The sequence below is a fragment of the Epargyreus clarus genome, unplaced genomic scaffold, assembly GCF_041222505.1.
Source record: "Epargyreus clarus isolate Ecla_fem2 unplaced genomic scaffold, WU_Ecla_fem_2.2 ptg000009l, whole genome shotgun sequence".
NCBI lineage: Eukaryota > Metazoa > Arthropoda > Insecta > Lepidoptera > Hesperiidae > Epargyreus > Epargyreus clarus.
The window spans coordinates 8276788-8290571 of record NW_027332217.1 but is presented as its reverse complement, the minus strand read 5'-3'; positions in this window follow the sequence as shown (position 1 = coordinate 8290571).

The window sequence follows — 13784 nt, the reverse complement described above, 5'->3', positions numbered from 1 at the left end:
TACAAAACAAAGCAGCTTCATAATTTTGAATTGTGTTAAATCGTAAACTCTTCAGCTCGCTTGCAAGGTATTGACATGCTTCGTTGTTTCTTACAAGCTTTAACTTGCTTTGTTAGTTCCTACTTCCTCTATGTGAAGGCTAAATCTTGCTACTGAATTTTAAATCACTCAGCCCAAACCGATTGAAATGTTTTTTTACACAAAACATGATTGCTTAGTGACGTCATTTCAAATACAGTATGGCTGACATCCCAAGATTTTTATTATTTTTATGTCTCTATAATACCCATAATATGGGTATTATAGAGACTTTCCGATAAAGACTACTTAAAACTTATTACTAAATACTAGTATATATTAATAAACATTCATTTTGTTTATGTGGCATTAAGTTTTATTTCATCGAGATTACCGCTGAAGGAAGTAGACAAAGGAATTACTACACGGGACCTCTAAGGAACTTAATTTAAAAATATATGTATAATCATCTTCGGGCATGCCTATATTTATCCTATCATAGAAAAATATCAATTGAAACACGTAATATCCGCAGGACTTGGTAGTTCGTCACGTTTTGTATGTTTCACTCAAACTTCCTGTTCCTGTAGGTCGTTTACACACTCGGCGTGATTAGGATGCGTTTTGCCGTTTTGTGTTCAGTACATATATGTATGGTATATCTGTGCACATTCCTTCATTTCAGCATATTTGTCTGGCTTAAAGGACCAACTTCAATTTCAACTATTACTTCAAGGCTCGAAGGACCAGTTTAACTATAGGAGCCGCTCCTTTGTATAAAATATAAAATGTATACTGGATACAATATTTCTTGAATAATTACTGTGTGGCTAACTTTATTATTTTTGGCACATATTTGTATCCTTAACAAATTAAATAGAAGGAAGGTGACAGGTGGCATTATATAAATAAGCAATAATATGTGTTCGTTTTTTACAATATTTTTGATGCTTTAGTAATGCCGTTTTGTAAATAAAAAAGCTTCTTGGCAACCATACAAATATACTTCAGAAGCGCGTATCCAATTAATGTCACGCGCCTAAACGCGGTGGATATCCGCCCAGTGTGTAAACGCTTCTACTTCATGAGTCAACGCTTAATCAGTAATAACTGATTACTAGGAAACTATGAACTAATGAACTATGTCTTGTTAACGACAAATATATATTTATAAATAAATTATATAGTAAAGCGTGCTTCTTATATCTATGGTGGATAGAAAGGCGCCTTAATATATAAATGTTTTAATAAGAAATTACGTAAGTACCTACACTTGTTACGTTAATTGTAAATTGGTGATGTAGTTTGTGATTTGTATAGTCGATTTACAGATCAATGTAGTATATTGGTTTACCTTAAAGGTTAATAATTTATACTGTTGTTTTATTTCGCTCCCATATTTTATGCCTGTTTCCAATTATAGCAATGGGATATGTAAGTAGAAATAATTGTAAATGATTTAATTATTTTCCTAACTATGTTCTTTAACTAAAAAATAATCTTGCTTTATTATATTATGACTTAAACAAGGAAAATAAAATTTGATATACCTTCACCATAATTATGTATTGTTTGTGTCTCTCTTTTTTTGTAGTCATTTTTAATCATCAATGTTATTTGGAACTCTAATCTGGTATACACGTAGTAGGACGCAACTTCGAATCGTTCAACCTAACAGCTTACGAATTAAGTACGTTTCTATACGAAAGCAATTTACACGCTAGCGGTTGCATCGCACCATCCCACCGGCATGGATAATCGCGTAATGATTTCGAGATCGCATCAAAAGAAGTGATCGGCTTCGTTTTGTTAGATCAAAGCGGGTTTTTTGGTGCAAAGGTGAAGTGCGTGTTTCGCTATGCGCGGCGCCGCCGTCTGGACGCAAATAGACGTTCGCCGCGCGCTCGGAAATAGCGCAGACGAACTCCATACGAGAAGACGCTTTTGGAACTATATTAATATGCGAAACATGTTCCAACACACGGAAATCTAGACGCCTGTTAACACTGATAAAATTCAAATGATCTTATCCAGAAAGTATAGAGTATTCTCGTTGTTGTTGCTGTCTACCTTACACGATGTTAATGTTTCTTGTTGCATAGCTTAGGACATTTCGTATTGAACTTCGTCTAATATTTTATTCAAATAGGAACATGTAAATCTAAATATCAAGTGCAATAAACAATTCAGAAGTGCTAAGTTTAGGAATATATAAATTAAAGTAGTCTGCTGTAGGGGTCATTATCATATTTTTTTCTATAAATCTTTCAGAAGCCACAGATTCCCGGTTAGTGCCTTGATGTAGGTGCGACCAAACACAAGAATATTTGGATAATTATCTCAGTAATATTTTTAATATAGCAATTTTTCGTAATTTCTATATTTTTGCTTTTATATTTATTTCAATTGTCACATTTAAATAACAATAAGTAGGTATGTGATTAATCTTCATGTGAATACATGTTTATTCACCTTCTACCTGTTATGGGAACCAGAATTATAAAAACAAGATAAGTATTTATATACTTAACACCTGTTTGAATGTTACTCCGATAATCCAGCAAAACTTGTTTCTAATACGTAGGTATGCATTTTTTTTTTGAAATTTCTGGCCTCATGTAGGTATGTAAACTGCCATACGTATATTTCTACATATCGATATAATCTACATGCGTCTTAATTAAAGATAATTTGATATTATATTTAATGAGTGTTGATAAAATTAGATTATTTTATTAATATTTCGTATTTGATACGTCACGCCGAGACCGGAAGGTAATGGTCGAAATATCGACTATTGAAGTAGTTACCGAGTACGAACATTTATTTGGGCCAGGCCCTAAGGCCTGGTAGGCTCGGCAACTTAAATTATGAAGTCGAGAGACGCATATAGTCGAGCTGGATAGCATTTTGGCAGTATCGAGACAGACTTTTCCGAGGCGTTCCAGCTTAGTCCTCAGGGGTAGCGGCGCATCTGTGGCCGACCTCAGGTAGGAATATCTAATCCTATCTGGGGTTGATTACAGATGTGCATGGGCTGCAGTAGCTACTTACCATCAGGTGGACTGCATGCTCGTCTGCTACTATTACATCATAAAAACAAATCGTCGAGTATTCTCATCGCGATTACCACATTGCCTAAAGACTAGGGTCTTCAACCAATCCGTCTTGCCGTCATTGGACCAGTCCACAAGCTAAAAGTAGCTCAGGGACCTATTTTCGGTGTCTCTTTGTTGAAATCCGTAATATGGCGACCCGATAAGGAACTGGAGTAACCGACATAGCTCAAATCTGCAAACTGAATTGACACATATCTACGTCGTAGACCCCATGGCCAAAGGACAGAAGAGTTCTCGAATGGAGACCACGACTTGGCAAACGTAGTGAAAGACATCCCTCTGTATCGCTAGATCGACGACCATAAGAAGACTGGATGAGACCAGCGGAGAACACAGTGTTGGAGCACCGTGGGGGAGTTCTATGTCCAGCAGTCAAACAATAAAGGTTCATGTGATTGTGAAGATGATAATATATTTCGCAACGTAAGTACTTAGATATTTTTAGCTATACCTATTGATTGCTTTGTTACTATGTTTGAGGTAATTTTCAACTGAATTCATCTCGCTTCTGGGGTTTTGCCAAAATTGTATTTTTAATATAGGTACCTACTATTAGAATAATTATTCACTAATAATTTAGAAGTGGTCAATTTTTTTTTCTTGTTACATCACTATTAATTTGTTTCATAATACCAGTATTGTATCAACTCTAAAGTCCTTCGCCCTGCTGGGAAGTGAAAATAGGGCCCTCCTGTTCAAAATTGCATTTTGTTCGGTAACTTCCGTTGTGACAAAATTATGTGGAAAGGTATGGTTCGATCGGGCAGGTATCACAGCCAGTGGCGGACTAATAGAGATGGGTAGCTCGCGAGCTAACGACAAGAGAGATACAAATCTTTGCAAAAGATATAAGTAACCACTAGCTCGCATGTGTTTCAATTATATCTCTTTATACTTAAGGATCAATTTTCGTTCAATTCTGAGAAGAGACCCGTGCCCAGCAGTGGGACAGTAATGGGTTGATGATGATGATGATGATTAAAAATGTAAACTACGAATTTTCGGAATGACAACATCACACGCGCGGGCGTTTTGCTTTTTTGTATTTTATGACAGACATAAAATGCTTAATAGGAAGCACATGCAACCAAAAAATCTCACTAATTCGCGAATTATGAATTGTTTCACTATTGGATTCCATTATTTCAATTTCACACTTACTGAGTTCTAAGTCTGAGCCAACAGAGCCGAAGATCCTCCCTGGCCCCCTTTAGTCCGCTAGAGATCACAGCGACACTTATTTGTAGCATTTCTACGTTTTGGTGAAGGGTATGGAAGCTAGCTGACTTTCATATGAAGCGATTAGGGGGGAGGAGCAATCCTCCTCTACGGCTTTTCGACCAGGGATCGCTTACCGAACAATAATATTAATTTAATGATGTTTACATGACAAGCAACTACAATTAAATACTTATCACAGTATATAACTTTGTTTACAATGGTCAATATACGAATAAGGGAGAAGGGACCAAAGGTTCCGCGTTCTATATACATAATAGTAAAACAAAGAAGCGAAGGAGACTGTTCTGTTACACAAATGTAGGCGGCCTTCAAACGAGTTCGTTTTTTACGTTCACGTAACACGACAGTGTTGTCAGTATTGATTAAAATAGTACTTCTATATGTTGTACTAAATACTTTGAATTATAATGTTGAAAGTAGATATTTACTTTTTCATTATAGATGTAATTGAATTATTCTAAATTTTGTACTGTAAATTAAAAATGTAATACATTTAAATTTCATTTATACATGGACTTTTATTTCAAATTTAGTCAATGTAGGTACTCTGACTAAATATAATACAATCTGAATAATATAGGTACCTACTCGTATATTGAGTTAAAAATGAATAACATATTCATTTTGTGTTATTCGACTTTTATAAGGGCATGAGCCACGTAACATTATGTAATCACTGCATCCATAAACTTTTAATGGGTATAACTGGTATAACCCCAACGGTAAGTGCTGGTTTCTCTTGTAAGGTGGATCAAAGGTTCATTGGTAACTAATTTCCAGCTCGTCAAGATATTTTGACTAGATAATGATTTTAATTATAGTAACCTACATTTTATATTATAATATGAGTTTTCTTGGAGTTTAGCCTTCGCGAGCTAGATAAAAAGGACCCACTACATACAAGGGTATCAGTCCCTAATAGGTACTAGCTTAATCTATTTGCATGTAGAGCGATTAGAATACTAAACAGAACTTATGTGACGTGTCGGTACCTATAAATATTGGCTCGACTGAATCAACAATTCCTCGAAATCAGTAAACTAGTCAAACATTTCCTTTGCAAAACGTACATACCTCAACAGGAAAACTATCAGTTCAATATTGTAGTACCTATTTGGTTTCATACATGGATACCTACGGTATACGATATTTTTGAAAACGTGCCTACTTTATTGTAGGTATTAGTGCTTAGGTTCTTGTTAAGAACAAACGCAATAACATCGTAGTGTAGGTGTAAAACCTAGAGTACGGGGCGCTACTACCGGTACCGTGGTATAAAATGTGTGGATTTCAACTATCGTCTAATCGTTAAGCGGTGAGTCAGCGCCTCAGCGGCAATGGTGGAATTAATTACAGATAGCTACAAGCTGCATAGACGCAACGTCCTTGCAAGGCTGCTGTTGGCAGATCACGTGCGCTTGAGCCTCTCGCTTCGCGCATTTCGCATAAGCCTCCCTAATAGCTTGTTTGATTGCCCTTTGCTTGTTGCTTGAACTGCATATAATTGATGACCGATGCTATATAACTATCAATTAAGCTCCTTGTCTGCTATAGATACTGGTTGCTGGGATTAAATAGTACATTGCAAAGCTGTCTTAATTATAGTAGGTAATGTAAGAAATTTTATCGAGGCATCACCGCATATGGCTGTGCTACAAGATAATCGAGCGGAGATCAGCTGTTACCTTGAGCCGGATGTGAATATCTAGTAATTGGAATGGAAAAGTGGAAGGAATTGGATGATTACTGAAATATAAAGGTGTAATTATAGGTAAATATATTTACGATTGACATGCTATAACATATGGGCTATAAATCCTTCGCCAAGGGCGGAGTTGTCCGCCCACGAGCAAGTAAGTTCACAACGGAATGGATGCATGGCGAATCATGGCGCCAACGGTTTGTAAAATTTAGAATATCTGTATTCGAATAAAGGATTTACAAGGAAAACAATTACGGGAAAACCAAAACAGGAACCTATTTATGTATAATCATGAGAAAAATATAAATTTGCGTCATTGCCCACATACCTACTTAGTTCTTGTTTTGTAAGTTCTTTACAAATAATTCTTTGTTTTTGAGGCAATCGAAGACAAAGATATTAAACTTACCAAATTAATAACTAAATTATTTAAATAACTTTTGGCTCATAGCTACGTAAACGCAAAGTTCCTATTACTAATCTAAGTATTTTACTTAGTTACTTCTTACATCTATTCGTAAGCCCAATACGCAGAATTTGTACTTTACTGCTGCATTTATCTGGCGAATGTTTTTGCGCTGATTAGTAGTATGCAGAGTGGCGCCATCCACCTTGTAGAATGTAAAATAAGAGTTATGCGTGGGCGCCGCTGCGTGAGTCACAGGCACTCCCTACCTACCCGCGAAGCTTGTTTATAATGTAAGTACCGTGAACTAATGCCATTCATCAGTATCTTGATGCAGTATGCCATGGTGTAAAGAATAAATACATATTTATTACTTGACGGTTATCGGTTATTACGCCATGCTCAATGGAATGAAATAGCTGTTTAGAAATCTACGTGTTTATTTTTTTGCTTCATTGTAGGTAACTGTTTTATTAGATAAAGGTTTAGTTTTCAGTTCACTTATCACTAATATGTCTTCATGGTTTTCTTATAGTTGTATTTTATCTCTTATTTTACATATTACCTACCTACTTATACCAAAATATTTGTCTTACTTCGGGGTGGGTTATTTAAAAGTACCTACATACATATCTCTATTTCTGAATTAAGCAGCATATGTTTGTGGCGCCTATATGTGTAAGTACCTATGTAATAGTATACTCGAATGGTATTGATAAATGAGAACTGTTCGTGTGCGGGTACGTTAGCATACCAAGCTATCAGTAATTGTTATGGGTCACCCGATAACCGCGGTATCGAATGCACACATTCCATTCCACTAGTAAACAACACTGCAGTGTGATACTGGTCTTGCCTGAAATGTAACGAACTTTCCATAGTCGTCCTTTATTAATAATAATAAAAGCTTTCTACACTCACAGCCCCACACTAGGATTCCCTGTGTCGTGGGTGCCATGGACACACACATAGACAAATACACAAACACCCAGACCCAGAAACAGAAATCTAAATTCATTATTTAGTTATCTGTCTGGCCGGGGATCGAACCCGGGATCCTTTGCGTGTCAGACCAGTATGGTGGCCGCTCCGCCACGCGGGTCGTCAAATTATTGTGTTCTGTGTTTTACTTAATCAAAATATATTATTTTAAAGTAAGTAAGTAAGTGATTAAGAACTTGTACAACAACTAACTTAATTATTTCTGTACAGCAAAATAGTAATACTTATTATTTAATTTAAATCATTGGTCCAAGTCCAGTCTAAAAAAAAATACTAGAGATCAACGTTACTTTAATTATTTGTAGAAGTTTCTACATAGATGGCGCTAGTTTGCTAAGATTTCTGTAATCTACATCGTAAATGACTTAAAAATCCATTTACATTTTTTACATTACCTACATACAATTTTTTATGTCAAAATCAGCTATGAGGACATTAAAAGCCCAGATAACTAGGACGCTATATCCGATCGTCATTATAAGCAACTATAGGTACTTTTTTAGCTTACATAAGCAGCGAGCTAGAGAATGTTCCAGAACTCTTTTAGTGCACGTGCAGTCTTTTAGTCGTAATATGGCTGAACAATTTAAAAATACGACTTTATGGACGGTAGGTACATGTGCCTACCAAACAATATAAACACTACCATAAACCTTTGGTCGCTTATTTCTTATGCTAAACGAAAGAAAGCTAAAAGGACAGCCGTTGAATTATTAAATCGACGATCCCATTGCGGGCTTCATACATTACTAATCCATGCGTGTTCTTAAATCGAATCACATATGTTCATATGACATCAGTTATTGTTTGTGGAACAATGTAGTGTGATAGTGTGCGCACGCGCAGGCGGTCACGCGCTGATTCATACACTAGGTATTACACACGGGATATTCCGAGTCCCGCCGTACATCGACACAAGGGCCATGGACACAAGCGACAAGAGTTATACAGTCACGACTGTCTCTTTCATTAACATACGCATAATTTGCAGTCCGCTTTCGAAAATTAAACATGATCATGACTTGAACGTCTTGAACCTATCAGAACGACGCGCCGGCGCCACGTTGACAGACTAAAAAATAGTCTTGCATACATATGAAAGTTCCTCGTTTTTCCTGAGATTGAATTCATTGGTCCAAATGTAAATAACATATTTTTGACAAACAATTAAGTTAAATGTATTCTGTTGTAGATTTTTAGCGAACCGTGATTATTATTGGATCTACCATTGTTTTAGATTCCTTGTTTGACCAGTAACCATACCTACTCCACTAAAAGCGTTGTCCTGATCTCCAGTCTGGAAAGTTGAATAAAAATGTCACTTCGTGTAGTTTGGTGGAATGTTCTGGTTTCTATCAATTTAATTGATCCCTAGTTAGATCCTGTTTCAATAATGTTGTTGCGCTTAAGGTATCTTCTATTAAAAAATGTTGGCAGTTAGTTCCACATCACCCGTCTTAGTCAAGTTGCCTGCTTAAAATGTAGACTGGGCGTCAGTTCTAAAGATATGTCTAAAAATTCATATACGAATATATTATAGGCGACCTCGTCGAGAGTGACCACTTTATTTGGAGTGGTCGATGAGTCATAGTATTTTACAAAAAAAGTCGTTTGCCAATTCTGAAGCACTATTTAAATTGACCAAAATGACCTACTGTGGCCAATGTAGGTGACATCCTTGTGAAACATGGAGATTCCTTGTCATATCTGAAAAGTGAATAGTATCTATATTTATATAAATACAATTTTGGCAGGAATAAGTTAAGTATAACATACAAGAATCGGCCAACGCAACCTTTTAGGTGGATTGCCAATTCACCGCTTTCTCTCGTTACGTAAACTATTTGGTCATAGTGAACATGCAATATCTCTTGACGGAGCTGTACCTTCTACATTATATACAATTAACATTTTATCTTTCTCACATTAATATACATTTTCTAGAAAATATCAGAGTCAGCGACAGATAAAATCTACTTATGCGTTTTTAATAGGTGTCATAATGTTAATGAGTCGATATGACATTTATTAAAGTGCACATAGTTGTAGGTAACGACCAGCGTGGATATCAGAATACATAGTTGCAACATAAAAATCATCTGGAGCTTATAACTAGTGCGATACGAAATCGCTAGTAGATACCTAATGAGAAGGAAATGTGATGTTGAAATGAGCCTACTTAATAGAACGGGTATCGAGTATTGGCTCGCTGTTTGCTCGATTGAAAGTCGCTAAGTACCGAAGCAATAAGTTGGTCAAGTAACTCGCAGCAACCGTCATTGCTTCCGCAACGGTGTTGCAACGGACCCACAATGCACGACTTAAGCATGCTGTACAGGTAAATCTATAGAAATAAATAAAATTGGAGTGTCTCTGTAATTTCGAATAACTGCAAATTTTTAAATTCATTTCATGAACGCCTATGTATTTTAAGGTTGAAAATACTTTCAGTGGTTCTTTTTCTGAAAAACCATCGAAAATTTGCTCAAATGCACGGGGGAGAAATTACTGTACGTACCAACATAAGAGATGTGAACTATAATTGACATTATACTTCATGTGTAGTTAAGTGCAGGCACATTTCAAGACTCATTTTAATTGCTTTGTAGTGCTTCAATGTAATTAATATGAAAAGGGTATAATATGAAGTCACATACAGGTATAAAACGTGTTTGTATCCTAGATGATATGTGAAAAATAGAGGTAGGTTAGGTTAGGTTAGTTATTTCTCTCTACGTTTATTTACTATTTGCTTGGCAGACGTTCCACCTATTCGCGTATGTACGCGATAAATTTTATTTCTATGTTTTTGTCCAAATAACATCTTTTGAAATGAGATATAGGTATGTAATACAATAGGCTGTTTCACAAATATAAATATTTCACATTGAAAACTTAAGAATTACGTGTTCGGTGCCACCCATCGCGACGTGCCTTATCCTCCATGAACTGAATAATATCAGCAAGAATTTCGAATCATACTGTGTATAGAACCAAGTTATTCCTACCAAGTCGGGACTCAGTTACTGGCGCCAGTGACGTATGTTCAGTCTATTTGAAATCGTATTGCTTTATGTGCCACAGATGACTATTTGCAAATTGCGTATCGCAGTTTTGTTAGGTACCTAAACGACGGTCTTAGTCAGTGGTTTGTATTCGTTTTTGTGTGTTTGTGACAACAAATTTCGTCTCTACCTACTCTCTCGGGGTAGGTGGTCCGAGTCCAGAGCACTGATCTTAGGGGGGGGACCGAAAGGTGACCGTGAATATGATTTTTTTTTGAAATGGTTTATTATGATTGAACTAAAAATTAAAATTTAAATCAGTACTATATTAAATTTTTGTCTTAATTATTGCTGCACACCCGGGCCTCATTTGTTTGTGGGTCCAAGGGCCCCAGGATTCTTCAAGACAGCCTTGTTACAATACAGGGGATTCGTTAATATTAGGCACGTCTTTAAATATGTAAGAATAATTATTGATCTCGTTTATTTCATTTAGTAACGCTAATAGACCTTTTCATTGCCTTGAAGACAATGACGAGACCTTTTGCCTTCATAAATAAGAATAAGCTCGTTTATGTTTTATCACGAGTTTTCGTTCGTGGCTTCTCTCATATGAATCTTTTTAATATTCATGTTTCATCTCACGTCATATGCGTAAATAGCCTATATTACTTCTAGCAAAATACTTCTCTGTTCCTATTTTATATTACTGCAAATATCTCTTTAAAATTGGTTCAGTCCTTTCATGAAACATTGAAATCAAGAAACATTGAATTCTTACCTATGAGTTCTTGAATTTAGTTTAGTTCCAATACGCTTACTCGTATACTTATTATCAGTTTCGAAATCGTAAACAGACTCAAATATTTATTTGTGTAGATTCATTGTATAAGTATATATAAATCGTTTAACATTTTGAATGGCTCGGCCTTCAACAACCATTCGCTGCAATGCCTTGGATAAGAAAAATAGGAAGAAAAGAATAAATTCACTCTTTGCTACAAGAATGCTTTGTGATACAACGTGAGGACTATAATGTTTATAAATGAGTACGAAAAAAGAGTGGTCTTTCTGCCTTTTGAGGCTTGAAACGAATGCCAGGGACAAAGAGACTAAAAGACGTTCTGAAGTGGAACAATTTTATTTTTTCCCAATTAGCATCGTCGGTCTAACACAAACGTCTTTGGAAGGGCATGACAGGAATGAATGGTCCCCGTTGCCATGAATGGTTTTGTGAGCGAGTCAATGGCGACCTGAGGTCGGCTTCGGCTAATTGAAGCCGCCTCGTGGCCGAGTAATTATCACCAGGACGCACTAAACACCGTTGCACGTGATAACCAACTCGCTAGACCAGCTCGTATTATCGATAGATATCTGTTGGCTTATACACCTACACATACCTACGTACGATTATACCTAACATGCAAGAATCTAAGATTATTTTTATATAATGCATCCATAAAAATCCTAAATTTAGATTTCGGTAATCTTCGTCGAAACCGCTTTTTTGATTTACTTGCTTTTGACAAAATTAACATAATCAAAACTCTAGATCCTATAGAACGAGGAATTGCTTTTTCGTATCGTTATTAGAGAACGTGACGACAGTGTCGCTACTATTAGAAATGATACAGATAGGTTATTGGTTATTATATACTCTGCTATAGTTATCGTGCGGGCTTCTTTGATGATATATTTAAATTTTTGTTTCGAAGTTCAACAAAGTTTATCTGCTGGGTTCAAGAATACTCTTAGAACGACAAAGATTTAGGCTATACAATCTTCGTACGTCAAGCGCAGTTTGGTAAGCAGAATCTATTTGAAAATATATTGTGTAGTGCGTATATAATATGTAATTAGTTTCCTCAGAATGTTTTCCTTGATTCATATCCTAGAGAAGCGTGAACAACAAAGCCAAAGGCCAGAGCCTTGTGTAATGTTTTATGAGTACGCATTGTATCCTGACCGCATATTGTGAAACGAAGAGATTTTTGATCTGGGTTATGTGGTAAGCTTTAGCACATGTGTAAAGACTGCGGTGAATAAAGCGGTAGATGTCACTGGTAACAACCTTTTGAATAGATTCACTTGCAATATATATTAAAACAAGTATGAGACGAAACCAAAAAATTAAGTTGAGATTTCAGATTAGAATTTGAAATATGGTCTAAAGTCATAGATTAATAAAGATACTTCGCCGCCTTGAAATTGAATGAAGCCACAAACGGCTTATTAGTAAGTTTTTTTTTTTTTAATTCTTGACAAATAATAACATTTTTAGAGAAAATTTACGAATGAATAACCAATACTGCGTAATTTACATAATAAATAAATAATTATTTCAATTATTTTAGGGACATTTTAGCACGGAGACGTGGCAAAACTTTTTTACGTAATTATGTCAATTCTCAAAACTGGGTACATTTTCTTGTTAAGAGTGAGTAATCTTTACTAATCTAGGACTAAATTAAAATCTTACAATTTATGTACGGTCTTTTTCGGTAGATTTGTAGCGCTGTGCGATTCGGATCTAATTTAATTAAAGAGACACGCAATAACCTACATTCTGTAATACAATAATTTGGTTGTTTTGAAATAAAGATAAAATGTTTTATTTTATTACAGCTATACACACGTATAATATGCATATGTAGTTATAGTTTCCTGTAGGTCTTGGTATTCCCGCAGCAACAAAACCAGTTAACAATGACCTTTTCCTTGAAGCTTTCAATTTGTGGAATTAAATATTAATTTTCTATTAAACGAGGTTTTTTAAACGTGACCTAATACACAATGTTTACATAAAGTATGAAATAAGTACCTAGTATTTTCAATTTGTCATGTAGAAGGTATCATAATTCAAATTTCAAATATTTATAAGAAAATAAAATGGCAAATGCATTTTACAATAGAAATTCTTAAGGAGAATGTAGGTAGGTAGCGTGTCTGTCCCTGTAGTTCCGGGACCAGAATAGGGCTACGGTATCCCCTGCCTGTCGTAAGAGGCGACTAAAAGGGGGCTTCCGGGGTTGCGGACGGCAAGAGTGGGAGCTCGAACCGCCTGGCCAGCAACCCCGGGATGGACGGCGGTATGTGTGGTCGCATACCGTCGTGAACACCAGATGGTGTGGTGAGTTTCAAGCTCACCTGGGCGGAGCCCGACGGGGCAACGCGCCAAGTGGACTCCGGTTGCGTTCCGTTGGAGATCCCGGAGTCCTCTACGCAGCGCCGAGGACGGCCACCGGGGGGTTTTAGTGCGGTAAGAATCCCACATAACCCCGTGCCGCTCC